Below are 16,302 nucleotides of genomic sequence, written 5' to 3' on the forward strand. Positions count from 1 at the left end.
CAGCATACCAAAGCTTTCTTCACCACCCTATCCACATGAGATTCCACCTTCAGGGAACTATGCACCATTATTCCTAGATCCCTCTGTTCTACAGCATTCTTCAATGCCCTACCATTTACCATGTATGTCCTATTTTGATTAGTCCTACCAAAATGTAGCACCTCACACTTATCAGCATTAAACTCCATCTGCCATCTTTCAGCCCACTATTCTAACTGGCCCAAATCTCTCTTTGAAAACCAACTTCATTATCCACAACACCACCTATCTTAGTATCATCTGCATACTTACTAATTCCAATTTACCACCCCATCATCAGACCATTGATGTATATGACAAACAACATTGGACCCAGTACAGATCAAATCTCCAGGTTTTACCAAATACAAGCCCAATGTAGCTTGTTGGTTCTTATATTTCACTGTTATGAATGCCATTTCCACAGGAGTTATCTTTTCTCCAGTATAAGTTCTTAGTTGGATATCTGCATGTTTCAGTTCAGTATCCTTAAAATGCCATCCAAACACATTTTGTGGAATGACTGAAACAGCTGAGCTGATGACCAGTTCCATTGGAATTAATTTGCCATTCACTTCTGGTGTAAGATTGTCTCCTGTTAGTTTTCACATTGTAAATCTTAAGGCTACTGAGTCCTATGTCAATCTCATCATTATCAGAATTTTCATCAACATCATGCAGATTAGTGCGCTTTGAAACTGTAACTTGACTTTTGATCTTCTCTTTCCTGTGCAGTCGATTAATTTTTGTCTGCCCGACCTGCTCTTTGTAATTGTCCTACTTTGTTGCATTTTCTGAAAGTTTCACTTTTAAACCTGCATTGATCCGGTGTATGTGAACTCCTGCCACAATGGTTATGCAATTTATTCAGTCAGGCAGGTTTCTGTTTAGATGGTGCAATTTTGTTCACACTCAGTTTTATTCCTGACTGTAACTAAATTGCTTCTTTATCTGCCTTTGCTCATGATAGAGCGATTTCAACTGCTCTTTTAAATGTAGGTTGTGCTTCAGTTAGGAGCCAATTTTGAATGCTTCCTTGTAAGATTCCACAAATTAAATGATCTCTCAGTGTATTATTGAGCCCATAACCTAACTGACAATGCTCAGACAACTCTTCATTTCAGCCATGTGAGCTGTAATTGACTTGTTTTCCTTTTGGTTCTACTTATGAAATCTAAAGCGTCATGCAATCAATAATGGTTTCGGTTCCAAATGTTCCTGCATTACTTTCATGGTATCAGCAAAGCTCATCTTGGCTGATTTGGTTGGAGCAGTTAAACTTCTAAGAGAACTCAATGCTGTTCCACCTAAAGCATTCAGCAAAACTGGCACTTGCTTTTCATTGGCTACTTCATTTGCTTCGAAATACTGTTCAATCCCTTCAGTAAACAACATCCAGTTATCTCTTGTGCAATCGAATGCGCCTATCTCTCCAATGTAGCCAGCTGTTTCTGTTTTTTTTATTTCTTAATATTATTTTCACTCAATACTCATTGTTTATGAACCCATGAATTTTATCTGTTTACTGTTTTTTTCAAACTTAACCATCTCTGTCCTTTCCTAAAGGAGTATGTGCTGCACTTTTTTTTAAACTCAAATGTCTTTCTTTGCTTCAACAGGTAGGTAGTTGACTCGGGTTCATTTAAAACATCCCCATTGCCACAGTTATGTTTTGTAACTCCAAGACATTAAACTAATTAAAAGAAAAATGTGGAGGCAGAAAATATGGTTCTACTTCAAGTTTTACTTTAGTGAGGCATGCAAATATGATGCAGTGGTGTAATGATGGTTGCACTTTTACATAGAACTCATAATGAATTATTAAAACAAGTAAAGAATGCTCAATCAAACGATATATTTACAATATTAAAGTATTACTGAAATATTAAAAACACAACAGCTGGCACATTGATTAAGTTACTGAGCTAGTAATCAAGTGGAGTCATGAGATACCACAGATGCTGGAATCTGGTGCATCAAACATTCAGATTAATTTCTCCTAGGTAATTAATCTGATCAACGATTCTAGTGACCACCTCCACAAACCCCACTATCTATTACCCCATCACTGCACTGCACAGCACTGTAAACACTTTAACTCACTTTTTATAATGGCATTTACATTGTAAGTACAGTACATGCAGTATATGCAGTAAGTACAGTATATGCAGTATTTATAATAGCATTTACATTATAAGTATATGCAGGTAATTCTGTATTTATGCCCCTTTTATCCCATATCTGAACTTTAACTTTGAACTTTATTTTTTATATAATTATTTATTCTTTATAATTGTATGTTGTGTCCTAACTAACACCTCACAGCAAATTTCTTATACATTTAAATGAATATGATGAATAATGTTGATCATATGACCTTGGAGGATCCTGGAGGCCAAAGAAGATGGTCTGCCTTGGGGTGAGAGGACAGTGTATGTGCATGGGTTGGAGGGAGTAGTGGGGCTAGTTTTGCTGCAGTTATTTTGTTGCTTGTTGTGTTCTGTGTTGTTCTGCTGAACACTGTGGGTATGCTACATTGCAGGGGAATGTGTGGTGACACTTGTGGGCTGTCCCCAGCATATCCTCAGGTGTGTTGGTTGTTAAAGCAAATGCCACATTTCATTGTATGTTTCCATGTATGTGTGATAAATAAACGTGAGTTTTGAAAAGAGTCATAGAAAATTACTTAGAGGCAGGCTCTTTGGCCCATCTAGTCCATGTCAAATCATTTAAAACTGCCTAGTCTCATCGACCCACACCCAGATCATAGCCATGTACCTCTCCAAACTTCCTTTAGACATTGAAATTGAAATTGCATCCACCATTTGCACTGGCAGCTCATTTCACACTCTCATCACCCTCTGAGTGAAGAAGTTTCTTCTCATGTTCCCCTTAAATATTTCACCTTTTATCATTAACCTATGACCTCTAATTATAGTTTCACCCAAGCTCAGTGGAAAAAGCCCGCTTGCATTTACCCTATCTATACCCTTCATAATTTTGGATACCTCTATCAAATCTCCCTTCAATCTTCTGCATTCTAAGGAATAATGTTCTAACCTATTCAATCTTTCCTTATAAGTCAGGTCATCCAGTCCTGGCAAAATCCTTTTAAATTTTCTCTGTTCACTTTCAATCTTATTTATATCTTTCCTGTAGGTAGGTGACCAAAACCGCACATAATAATGCAAAATAGGCCTTGCCAACATCTTATACAACTTCAACATCTTATACAACTTCAACATAACATCTCAACTCCTGTGCTCAGGAGTCTTGAATCTTGATCTACTGGAGGAACAGCAAAGAATTAGCAAATTCTTTCCCCCAGATGCTGGAACCACTGAGTTCTTCCAACACATTGTCTCTGTACTAATCTAGTAGTACGGACTAATAGAAATGAAAAATAAAATAAGAAGTACAGACACCTAAAATCTGAAATGAAACCTCAAAGCTGGAAATACTCAGCAAGGCAGGCAGCATTTGCTAGTGTCTGGCCCATGTCCCTCTAAACCTTTTTTATCCTTGTACTTGTTCTTTTTAAAAGTTGTCATTATACCTGCATCAACCACTTCCTCTGGCAGTTCATCCCACATATGGACTGCACTGTGCGTAAAAAAAGTTACAGCTCAGGTTCCCATTAAATCGTCCCCTTCTTACCTTGAATCTATGCCCACTTTTCTTCATTCCCCAACCCTGGAAGAATGCGTTTAACTATGCCCCTCATTATCTTGGGCATCTCTATAAGATTGCCTCTCATTATACAACACTCCAAGGAATAAAGTTTTAGCCTGTCTAAGCTCTCCCTATAACACTGTCCCTCCAGTCCTAATGCGGCAGACTGAATTTCACACTGAAGGAATGGGGATGATTGACTGTAGGGACTACTGTGCAATGGAACTGGTGCACAAAGGCATTCCTGTGTGCAGGGGAAACAATGCTACCACATAATGGGCCAAATCATGATTGGCGAAACCCATCCTTCACTCTCAGCCTCTGTGATTGGTCCACCTGTCACAGTCACACAGCTCCTGGCAGTGCTGCTGCCTTGGGTCATTCTGCAAAGTGAAGTGGCCTGTAATTGACAATTTGGCCTTAGATGGTGCTAAGTGTCGACTGCCCCAATGGGCTTTGTCTCATGAGAACATCAAACTTGAGAAACAGAAGGAGGTGTACAGTAATTGGGAGGGTGATGTAAGTGTGGCCTCAGCACCACTTTTCCATTCTCCCCTATACCCCTTGAGTCCCTTGTAGTTTAAATGAGGGCAACTTGGCAAGCCAGGGATTTTCTCTTTGGAGTGAAGGAGAACGAAAGGTGACTTGATCAAAGGAGATTAGATTATGAATGACATAGATAGAGAGGAGAGTCAGTGGCACTTACCCAGGGCGGTGATGGCCAATACTAAAGGATATCCTTTTAAGATGAGTGGACGAAATTTTAGGGGAGATTTCAGAGGCAGTTCTTTTACACAGAGAGGTAAATAATTGGAGTGCACTGTGGGGTGATGTCAGAATCTGATACATTGGGGAGATTTAAGAGACTCTTAGATAGGCACATGGATGTAACAAAAATTAAGGGTTTATAGGCTGTGTGGGAGGGAAGGGTGAGTTTAATCATGCAGTAGGTTAAAAAGTCGGCACAACATTGCGGGCCAAAGGGCCTGTTCTGTGCTGTACTGCTCAATGGTTTATGTTATATGTTCTACGTTTTAATTCTGCCTTGCAAATCTTCCATAATTCCACCTCCTCACCTTTCCAGGATGATTTATGCCCTCAGAGAGAGGTAGAAAAAAATCTTCTGTTTGAACACGACCACCTCTTATTCTGCAAGGAAAACTGTTCCAATCTATTCTGTCTCTGCGCAGATATTAGCCTCGTCATCCTAGCAATCAACAAAGTGGATTCTCTTTGCGTTGTCTCCAATGAAATCATATTATGGATACCAGACCTCAACACAGTATCTTAGAAGTAGTCTCACCAAAACCTTGTATAGTTTCATCAAAACATCTCACTTTTGAACTCCACGCTCCTTATTGCGTAAGCCTTTCTAGTCACATGTTACCTTTGTGTTTCATGTACGGATACCCCAGATTTCTTTATATTCCAACATTTTTGGTCTCCAGGAATGATAAGGTGGACCCTTGACCACACAATCTACTTCATTATATCTCTTTCACCTTATTGTCTGCCTTCATTTCACTTCCTCTGTAACTATAACACTTTCCCATGTACTTTCCCAAGGTACTGTATGGACAGTATGTAATACAAAGTTTTTATACTTTAGCTCAGCACATGTGGAAATTATAAACCAATTTGCTAATTTAACAGTTTGCCTTTCTTCCTTCCAAAGTTGATCAACTCACATTCACCATCATTATATTCCATCTGCCAGTTTCTTGCCATCTCACTTAAATTCTCTGCATCCATTGTAGTTTCATTGTGGTCTCCTCTTTATAGAATGTACATTCAGTGCCCACTTTATTAGGTACATCTCTACACCTGTTCGTTAAAGCAAATACCCAATCAGCCAGTCAAGTGGCAGTAACTCAATGCATGAAAGCACGCAGACACGGTCAAGTAGTTCAGATGTCATTCAGGTCAAATGTCATAGTGGGGAAAAAATGTGATCTAAGTACAGTAACTTCGACTGAGAAATGATTGTCGGTGCCAGACAGGCAGTTTGTGTATCTCAGAAACTGCTGATCTCCTGGGATTTTCATGCACAATGATATCTAGAGTTTACAAGTGGTGCAAAAAACAAAACAAAAAAAATATCCAGTGGTTGGCAGCTTTGTGGGTGAAAAGGCCTTGTTAATGAGAAAGGTCAGAGGATAATAAGTATAAGGTGTTATACTTAAGTGCACGCAGCATAAGGAATAAGGTGGATGATCTTGTCGTACAGCTACAGATTGGCAGGTATGATATTGTGGCCATCGCTGAGACCTGGCTAAAGGATGCATGTCTCTGGGAGCTAAACGTCCAAGGATACACGGTGTATCGGAAGGATAGGAAGGTAGGCAGAGGGGGAGGCGTGGCTTTATTGGTAAGAAATGATATTAAATCATTAGAAAGAGGTGATATAGGATCAGAAGGTGCAGAATCTTTATGGGCTGAGCTAAGAAATTGCAGGGGTAAAAGGACCCTGATGGCAGTTATTTATAGGCCTCCAAACAGCTGCAGGAATGTGGACTACAAATTACAAAGGGAAATAGAAAACGCTTGTCAGAAGGGCAGTGTTATGATAATTGTGGGGGATTTTAACATGCAAGTGGATTGGGAAAATCAGGTCGGCACTGGATCTCAAGAGAGAGAATTTGTAGAATGTCTGCGAGATGGCTTTTTAGAACAGCTTGTTGTTGAGCCCACTAGGGGATCGGCTGTACTGGATTGGGTATTGTGTAACGAACCGGAGGTGATTAGAGAGATTGAGGTGAAGGAACCCTTAGGAGACAGTGATCATAACACGATTGAGTTCACTGTGACATTTGAAAAAGAGAAGCCGAAATCTGATGTGTCGGTATTTCAGTGGAGTAAAGGAAATTACAGTGGCATGAGAGTGGAACTGGCCAAAGTTGACTGGAAAGGGACACTGGCGGGGAAGACGGCAGAGCAGCAGTGGCTGGAGTTTATGCGAGAAGTGAGGAAGGTGCAAGACAGGTATATTCCAGAAAAGAAAAAAGGATGTAACCGTGGTTGACAAGAGAAGTCAAAGCCAAAGTTAAAGCAAATGAGAGAGCATACAAGGAAACAAAAATTAGTAGGAAGATAGAGGATTGGGAAGTTTTTAAAACCTTACAAAAGGAAACTAAGAAGATCATTAAGAGAGAAAAGATGAACTATGAAAGGAAGTTAACAAATAATATCAAAGAGGGTACTAAAAGCTTTTTCAAATATATAAAGAGTAAAAGACAGGTGAGAGTAGATATAGGACCAATAGAAAACGATGCTGGAGAAATTGTAATGGGAGATAAGGAGATGGCAGAGGAACTAAACGAGTATTTTGCATCAGTCTTCACTGAGGAAGACATCAGCAGTATAACGGACACTCAAGGGTGGCAGGGAAGAGAAATGTGCGCAGTCACAATTACGACAGAGAAAGTACTCAGGAAGCTGATAGTCTAAAGGTAGATAAATCACCCAGACCAGATGGAATGCACCCACGTGTTCTGAAGGAAGTAGCTGTGGAGATTGTGTAGACATTAGCAATGATCTTTCAAAAGTCCATAGATTCTGGCATGGTTCCAGAGGACTGGAAGATTGCAAATGTCACTCCGCTATTTAAGAAGGGGGCAAGGAAGCAAAAAGGAAATTATAGACCTGTTAGCTTGACATCGGTGGTTGGGAAGTTGTTGGAGTCGATTGTCAAGGATGAGGTTACAGAGTACCTGGAGGCATATGACAAGATAGGCAGAACTCAGCATGGATTCCTTAAAGGAAATTCCTGCCTGACAAACCTATTACAATTTTTTGAGGAAATTACCAGTAGGCTAGACAAGGGAGATGCAGTAGATGTTGTATATTTGGATTTTCAGAAGGCCTTTGACAAGGTGCCACACATGAGGCTACTTAACAAGATAAGAGCCCATGGAATTACGGAAAATTTACATACGTGGATAGAGCGTTGGCTGATTAGCAGGAAACAGAGAGTGGGAATAAAGGGATCCTATTCTGTTTGGCTGCCAGTTACCAGTGGTGTTCCACAGGGGTCCATGTTAGGGCTGCTTCTTTTTACATTGTACATCAACAATTTGGATTATGGAATAGATGGCTTTGTGGCTAAGTTTGCTGACGATACGAAGATAGGTGGAGGGGCCGGTAGTGCTGAGGAAATGGAGAGTCTGCAGAGAGACTCAGATAGATTGGAAGAATGGGCAGAGAAGTGGCAAATGAAGTACAATGTTGGAAAGTGTATGGTTATGCACTTTGGCAGAAGTAATAAACGGGCAGACTATTATTTAAATGGGGAAAGAATTCAAAGTTCTGAGATGCAACGGGACTTGGGAGTCCTCGTGCAGGATACCCTTAAGGTTAACCTGCAGGTTGAGTCGGCAGTGAAGAAGGCAAATGCAATGTTGGCATTCATTTCTAGAGGAATAGAGTATAGGAGCAGGGATGTGATGTTGAGGCTCTACAAGGCGCTGGTGAGACCTCAAGGAGTACTGTGGGCAATTTTGGTCTCCTTATTTAAGAAAGGATGTGCTGACGTTGGAGAAGGTACAGAGAAGATTCACTAGAATGATTCCGGGAATGAGATGGTTAACATATGAGGAACGTTTGTCTGCTCTTGGACTGTATTCCTTGGAGTTTCGAAGAATGAGGGGAGACCTTATAGAAACATTTCGAATGTTGAAGGGCCTGGACAGAGTGGATGTGGCAAAGTTGTTTCCCATGATGGGGGAGTCTAGTACGAGAGGGCATGACTTAAGGATTGAAGGGCGCCCATTCAGAACAGAAATGCAAAGAAATTTTTTTAGCCAGAGGGTGGTGAATCTATGGAATTTGTTGCCACAGGCAGCAGTGGAGGCCAAGTCATTGGGTGTATTTAAGGCAGAGATTGATAGGTATCTGAGTAGCCAGGGCATCAAAGGTTATGGTGAAAAGGCGGGGGAGTGGGACTAAATGGGAGAATGGATCAGCTCATGATAAAATGGCGGAGCAGACTCGATGGGTCAAATGGCCGACTTCTGCTCCTTTGTCTTATGGTCCTATGGTCTTATGGAGAATGGTCAGACTAGTTCAAGCTGACAGGAAGGTGACAGTAACTCAAATAACCACGTGTTACAATAGTGGTGTGCAGAAGAGCATCTCTGAATGCACAATGCATCAATCCTTGAAGTGGATGGGCTATAGCAGATGATCATGAATATGCACTCAGTGGCCACGTTATTAGGTACAGGAGGCATCCCATAAGTCACCGATTGACAGTCTGAAAATGACACATTCATCCCCGTTCCTATGTCCTGCCCTTTCTAATGTATTACCCCAAATCATTAGAGCACTCAGCCTGTGCAATAACGTTTTATATTGCATCCTGGCAAATGCTTTCCAGAAATCCAATTACATTGTATCCACTGGGCCCCCTCTATCCACTCTTCTTGTTAAACAAGTGAGTCCTGCATGACAGCAGTTTGAGTAAATGAAATTCACAAATCACTATACAAATTAAATAGAAATACATCCTCACAGAATTTGTGTCACTTTTCATTTTTTATCAACTTGCCTTTCTTGACGTGCACAAATGATGTGGTTTTGTTTTATGGAAAATTGCAATATCGACAGTTCTCATAAGAAGGCGAAGCTTAGGGGGGATGGTGGTGCCTAACGGCAACTCCTTCGCTTGCATCTTCAGAAACAGCTCTTTTTCCACCTTTAATATCTTTATTTTTCCCATTCAGGGTTCTTTTGAAGACCCTGACCTGGAGTTACATGCAGGCTTCGGTTCTTTGTGGGAATAGGACCCGTTCTTGGGGTTCTACAACTGGCCGTTATTCAACATGCCAAAGATTTGGCCTGACTGTCGCGATAGCGTTCGGAAGCCTATGATCTCGGGGCTCTGGAGACGGGCGGATCGAGGGTCGGTGTCACGGCTGGAGACTCGTGTGTCGTCAGGGAGGCCGGAAAATCTTTCACCGTGGGCCCGAAGACCCGAGGTTCTATTCTTGATCTTGTTGGTGATGTTCTTCAGGTTTCTGTATCTCCTGCCCGATGGTATCTGTGAGAGAATGGCACGGCCTGGATGGTGGGCATCTTTGGTGATGGATGGTTGCCTTCTTGAGGCTATTCCTCCTGTAGGTATTACTGATGGTGAGGAGGATTGCGCTGTGATGTATTGGGATGAGTCCATTACCCTTTGCAGCTTCTTATGTTCCTGTGCGTACGAATTGCTGTAATAGACCATGATGCGACCGATAAGGAGACTCTCACACATGCCTTGAGACACAAGAGACTGGAGAGGCTGGAATCTAGAGCAGCAAACAAGATACTGGAGGAACTGTGTGGGTCAGACAGCCTCTGTGCAGGGAAATAGACTGCCATCATTTCAAGTTGGGACCATTTATCAGGAGCCAGGTGAAGGGTCACAACCTGAAACGTTGAATCTCCATTTCCCTTCACAGACGCTGCCCGACCCACTGAGTTTCTCCAGCACCTCCTTTGAGCATTAATGCCCAGTTTGCTTCTTACGCTGGTCTGGAATGCTGAATGCCCAAACCTATAAGAAAAATTCATTCTGAGTTTAATCTCTTCATTTAATTCCCAGCCTCAGTAAAGGGTGCAGGCACTCGATTTCTGCTATTCTTCATGTACTTTAGAGGGTTTTAAGCAACCTAGTTCTACATTTAGGCCCTGTAGTTCCCGAATGGAATCAAAGTAAAGTTTCAATAGGTACGTTTAATGTCAGAGAAATGTATACAATATACATCTTGAAATTCTTTTTCTTCGCAAACATCCACAAAAAAAAGTGCCCCGAGAAATGAATGACAGTTAAATGTTAGAACCCCAAAGTCCCCTCCTAGCTCCCCCTTCCCACACTGAAGCATCAGCAAGGCAATGACCCCACCCCCCCACCAGCAAAAACTATTGGCGCTCACCACCTGATTAAAAAGTTGAAATCAGTAAAAGTCCTTAACACTGAGTTGTTGGCTAATCATAAATCACAACTGATTTGTTAAGGTCCTTTAGGAAAGGATTTGTGTGCCTTTGGTCACAAAGGTTAAAGTTAAATTGATCAGGCTTACATGTCTGGCTGTGTGAATGTGCATGCTAGTTCAGTTCCAATCTCATGCAAGGTAAAAAAAAAACATAAGAAAAATCACTTTGCCAAATTGAAAGACACTAAATATTCTGTGCAAGCTCTCTGAAGTGGAACTAATTATGAAGAGAGGTATCTTGTGGCTGCTGTCCATAAAATCAAAAATGCTCATTGATTGTATCATGAATCTTCGTGAAAATGGCATAGACCACCAACTAAATGCATGACCTCGTACTCACATAATACAATGGAAATGTCATGTGAGCTTGTGCAAATGAAATTCACAGTAATCGATGGGGACGGGCAATGAGCAAGAAGCGAATTGCTGGAACTAAGCAATGGTCTGCATTTATATTAAGCTGTGAGATCTTTCAATCCAGTTGTGCCATCAGTTGGAGTCATGGAAGACACTTAGAGAGGCGGCTAACAGGTCAAAGTGGTGGAATCAGAGCAACAAACATTCTTCTGGAGGAGTTCAGTGGGTTGAGCAGCATCCGTGGAGTGGAAAGGAGCTGTCGACGATCTGGGTCAAGACCCCTGCATCAGGGATGAGATGGCCAGTACAGAGAGGGGAAGTGGAGTGGTGATTAAGAACCCAAGCTGACGAGAGGTGTCAGATGACAGGCAAGTTATACTAGGTAGCAGAGAGGAGAGGGGTGGAGTGAATTAGGGATGGAGGCATACAGAGTGAGAGAGAAATAAATGGGAGGCAGATAGAATGAGGTAGATGAGGTAAGGAAAGGAGAAGGTTGGAGATAGCACTGGGGGGAGAGAACCAGGAATATAAAGGGCTACTATTGGCAGACTCCAATAAGTAAGTGAGGTGCAAATAGGAACCATTAGGCAGATGGAACCGGAACTAGAGAGTAAAGCTAGGAGTAGATTCCTGAAGGTGACTGTATGTAGTGGGTAGATAGAACCGCAGTGAGGGGGTTGTGGAAATGAAGATGTGTGAAGGGGGGCTGGGTGAGGGGACAAAATGGGAGGACCGGAGGAGATGGGAATGGGAAAGAGCTTGGCAGCAGAGGTGGGAAGCAATGCAGGGGAGGGGAGAGTTAACTAAATTTGGAAAACTCAGTGTTCGCTTTTCAAGATGATCTGAAGCTCATCTTGAAGGAAGATAGAGGTGAAGAGGTGGAAAGGATAAGAGAGAATTTTCTGGATCTTCTGGTATAGAAGACTGTCATTAGTGAGACAATAATCATGGAGATGTATGTTGAGTTTTCAGAAGAATCAAGGCTGAAGGAGCCATTGTTTTGATGTTCAAGGCTTTAGAAATGTCTAAGGTTGAATCAGATAGGACAAGTATTAATTTTATTGATCTTGGGAAGCAAATTCGAGGGGGAAAAGGGAGAGCATAAGCTTCAATTCATCACAGTGATTAGTATGAATCTGATTTTGTTAAGTGTTCTATTGAATCTACTGAGGTAATGATCTCCTTGTTTTTCTCCAGTTCCCCCACCTACAGGGACAGGTTTTTATGATACGCACCCAAACACGCCAGCTTCTAGGGTTAAAATGCTCAAACTATCTGGAATATGGATAGCTGGATTGGCCCCTTTAAGGATTCAGGACCATCTTGCTAATTGGCAGCCATGTTTTGGTGCCAGGATTTCAATATTTAAGGAGCACCTGAATGGAGGTTCAGTGCTCAACTGTCAGCTAACTTGGATTATTGTCTAGTGACTATTTTTGTACTCTGTTCTTGTTTCAGTCTCGCATCATGTCTCAATTTCAGTCTCAGATTCTCCAGCACTTGGGTCCAAACCATTCTCATCTAGGTCTCTCATCATACAGGTACTCCTTGCACCAACTTAGTCAGTCTATCGGGCTCCCCTGCTAACTTCAGAGATTTCAGAACATACATTCCAAAATTCATTTACTTTGTTCTTCTATCTGGCATTACGTTGGGTAGCTCTTGTTTGACATGAAAGACATCCCATGTGCCTTCTAAAACCATCCTATTAACCTGACCTACTATCTTCAAGGATCTGTGGGCATAAGCTTCAAATCCCTCTGTCCCCTCATATTTCTCAATATCCTCTCTTTCACTGTATATTCCCTTGCACTGTTGCATTTCTTAAAGGTAATACCTCACACTTATCTGAATTAAATTCCACTTGTTACCTTTCTGCTCCACTGAATGGGGACAGGAATATCTTCCTGTATTCTAAAGCTTTCTTTCAGTTCATTTTTGTGTCATTTTCTGACAGGGATTGGTGGTAGATACAGATGCATTAGGGGCATTTAAGATCCTGTAGTTCCTGACTGGAAGCAGAATTAAAAAGTTGGGATCAGTAAAAGTCACACGGAGTCGTTGACTACTCATAAATCACAACTCATTTGTTAATGCCTTTTAGGGAAAGATCCATGTGGCTTTGCTCACAAATGTTAAAGTTATATTGATCAGGCTGACGAGTGTGAATTTGTATGTTATATAGGTATATGGATGATAGAAAATGGAGGGCTATGTAAGAAGGAAGGGTTAGGTTCATCTTAGAAGGTTAAAAGGTTGGCACAATGTTGCAAGCCAAATGACGTGGTATGGTGCTGTAGTGATCTATGTTCTATGTTCTTTATGGTACCCTTTACATTCAGTTGAGTTCCACACTGACCTTGTGAGAACAACAGTGGAAGCAAGTTCAAACTTCAAGTCAAGTTTATTATATGCGCGAGTTCAGTGAGTTACAAGTGTTATGAAAAACTTGCTAACAGCAGCATCATTGGTATACAAGTACAGACAACACAGAGAATAAATTCTACATTAATTAAATATGAAATTAGTGATGAAAACAACCTGGATAAATGCAAGATCTGAGTGCACAAAAAAAAGGACAAAGACATGATTGAAGAGAAATCTGTAGTAGTGCATTAGGTGGTCCATTGTGTTGCGTTGTTGAGGTCAGGTTAGGGTTTTGCAGGTCAGTTCAAGAACCTGATGGCTGTAGAAAAGCAGCTGTTTCTGAACCTGGTGGTGTGGCATTCTGTACCTCCTGATATTCATCCTCAATCCCAAGTGGCCAGATAATAGGAACAATAGTGTGGTCCAATATGAAACCCTCAGTCAGAATGATGACGGTACAATTCTTGAGCTCAAAATTTATCCTGACACTCTAGGAATATGAAGCTTTTGGGATGTGCTGTCAGATAATTACTCTACCTGCTCTGTAAATGTCTTGAAGGATATCAAAATTAAGTCAACAGATGTGTTGCAATCACGGTTTCTAGTTTGCAGAAGCAATTGGTTACTGTGTTAATTGCAGATTGCAAGAGAGGCAGCCTACTGAGCACTTCACACTTGTCCCTACATTCACATCAAAAGTCATAAAGACATTCAGTAAGGCCATTCAGCTCAATGCTGACTCTCAGGGCAATTCCAATCCCCAGCTACTTCCCTGCCATGAAGTCTCTCTTACATGTGCCCATTAACACCTCCAATCCAGAATCTCTCACCAGTCACCTGCATTAGGGGAATTTACAGTGACCAATGCCAGAATATCTTTGGGATCTTTGAGAAGAAACTGAAAGATTGAATGGCAGAGCAGACTTGATGGGCTGAATGGCCTAATTAAGCTCCAATAACTTATGATCTTATGGCCTTGAAAGAAGAACCACAATGGAACACCAGGGCTGGAATCTGATAAGTAAGTGAGTTGAGAATGGGAACCATTAGGGGAGAGGGGAAAGGCATGTGGAGCAAGAACCAAATGAGGGGTGGGTGAGAGAAGAGCTGGTAGTGAAATGTGTGGCTAGTGGGTGGATGGAACAGGCAAAGGGAGTTAATTATCAGAGAGGAGCTTCCAGCCATGAAAGCACCAACCAGATACGAATATATTCCTATAAAAACTATGTTAATCAGCATGGTTCAAAAATACTCAGCATAAAATTGTATCATGCATGGATAATAAATACTGTTCTGGACCATAAGACATATGACATAGGAGCAGAATTAAGCCATTTGGCCCATCAAGTTTGCTCTGCCATGCTATCATGACTGATTTATTATCCCTCTCAACCCCATTCTCCTGCTTTCTGCCCGTAAACTTTGATGCCCTGACTAATCAAGGAACTACCAACCTCTGCCTTAAATATACTCAATGACTTGGCCTCTACAGGCATCCATGGTAATAAATTCCACAGATTCACTACTTCTTGCTGAAGAAATATGAGACTAGTCAGGGAAATGATAATAGAGAAGCACAAATCTGGGGAAGGATACAAGACCATCTCAAAGGCACTGAACATACCTCAGAGATCAGTGCAGTCCATCATGAAAAAGTGGAAATAATATGAAACCACAGCTACACCTGCTAGGTCAGGATGCCCCTCTAAACTACTTGCCAGAGGAGAAGGACACTTGTAAGAGGGCTATTGAGATGCCAACAGTCACTCTGAGTGAACTTAGACAAAATGGCTGAAACTAGAGATAAAGTCCATGTCTTCACAATCTCAAAGGCCTTGCTGAAAAAAGATATTTATGGAAGAGTGACAAGGAAGAAGTCGTAGCTAAAAGAAAAATCTGCTTGCCTGTAAAGATGTGGAAGAAGTTGTTGTGATCGGATGAGACTAAAGTAGAACTTTCAGACCTTAACACTAAACATTACGTGTGGCGTAAATCTAATACTGCACATCAGCCAGGTAACATCATCCCCAACGTAAAGTATAGTGGAGGATGCATCATGCTATGGGGCTGTTTTTCAGCAGCAGGCACTGAAAATCTGGTTAGAATTGATGGGAAGATGAATGCTGCTAAATACAGAGATCCTGAATAAAACCTGCTAGCCTCTGCCAGAAAGCTTAAAATGGGGAGGAAGTTCATCGTTCAGCAGGCCAATACTAAAGCATCCATGGAGTAGCTTCAAATGAAGAAAACTGATGTCCAGTCAGAGTCCTGACCTTAACCTGATCAAACATGTCTGGCAAGACCTCAAGATTGCTGTCCACTGCTGTTCCTCAACTAACCTGGCACAGTTTGAGCAATTTTGCAAGGAGGAATGAGCAAATCTTGTTTCACCACATTGTGCAAAGCAAATAGAGACTTATCCAAAAAGATTATCCAGTAGGCTGTGTTAGCTGCAAGAGGTATCTCAAGTACGTACTGAGCAAAGGGGGATGAATTACTTACGAACTGCAGATATTTTAGGTTTTGAATTTTTAGCTTTTCTTACCTTTACGATTTTTCCTAGCTTTTTTTTTGAGCTCTACCGTGAAAACAGGAACGTGTCATTCACAAATGAAAATTCTCAGTTAAATTGATCAAAATCCCTGGTTGTAATAGTCATTTATGTGAACAAAGGGTTGGGGGCTGAATACTTTTACAAGACACTGTATTTAGTGCTACTGTTTTTTTGAGTGGAATTCACCAAAGGACCATCTTCTCAGGACACTCTCAGTGAATATTCTCTTCAGACATCCCAGATTAACTGACAATTTGTAACGTGCACTGAAAAATAGTTTTACGTTCACATGTGGACAGTTATATCTGAGTCAGCTAACCACTGATGGTTTGCTCATGGATTTTGTTTAGAATGTCTTCT

The sequence above is a fragment of the Mobula hypostoma genome, chromosome 20 (genome assembly GCF_963921235.1).
Source record: "Mobula hypostoma chromosome 20, sMobHyp1.1, whole genome shotgun sequence".
Classification (NCBI taxonomy): Eukaryota; Metazoa; Chordata; class Chondrichthyes; order Myliobatiformes; family Myliobatidae; genus Mobula; species Mobula hypostoma.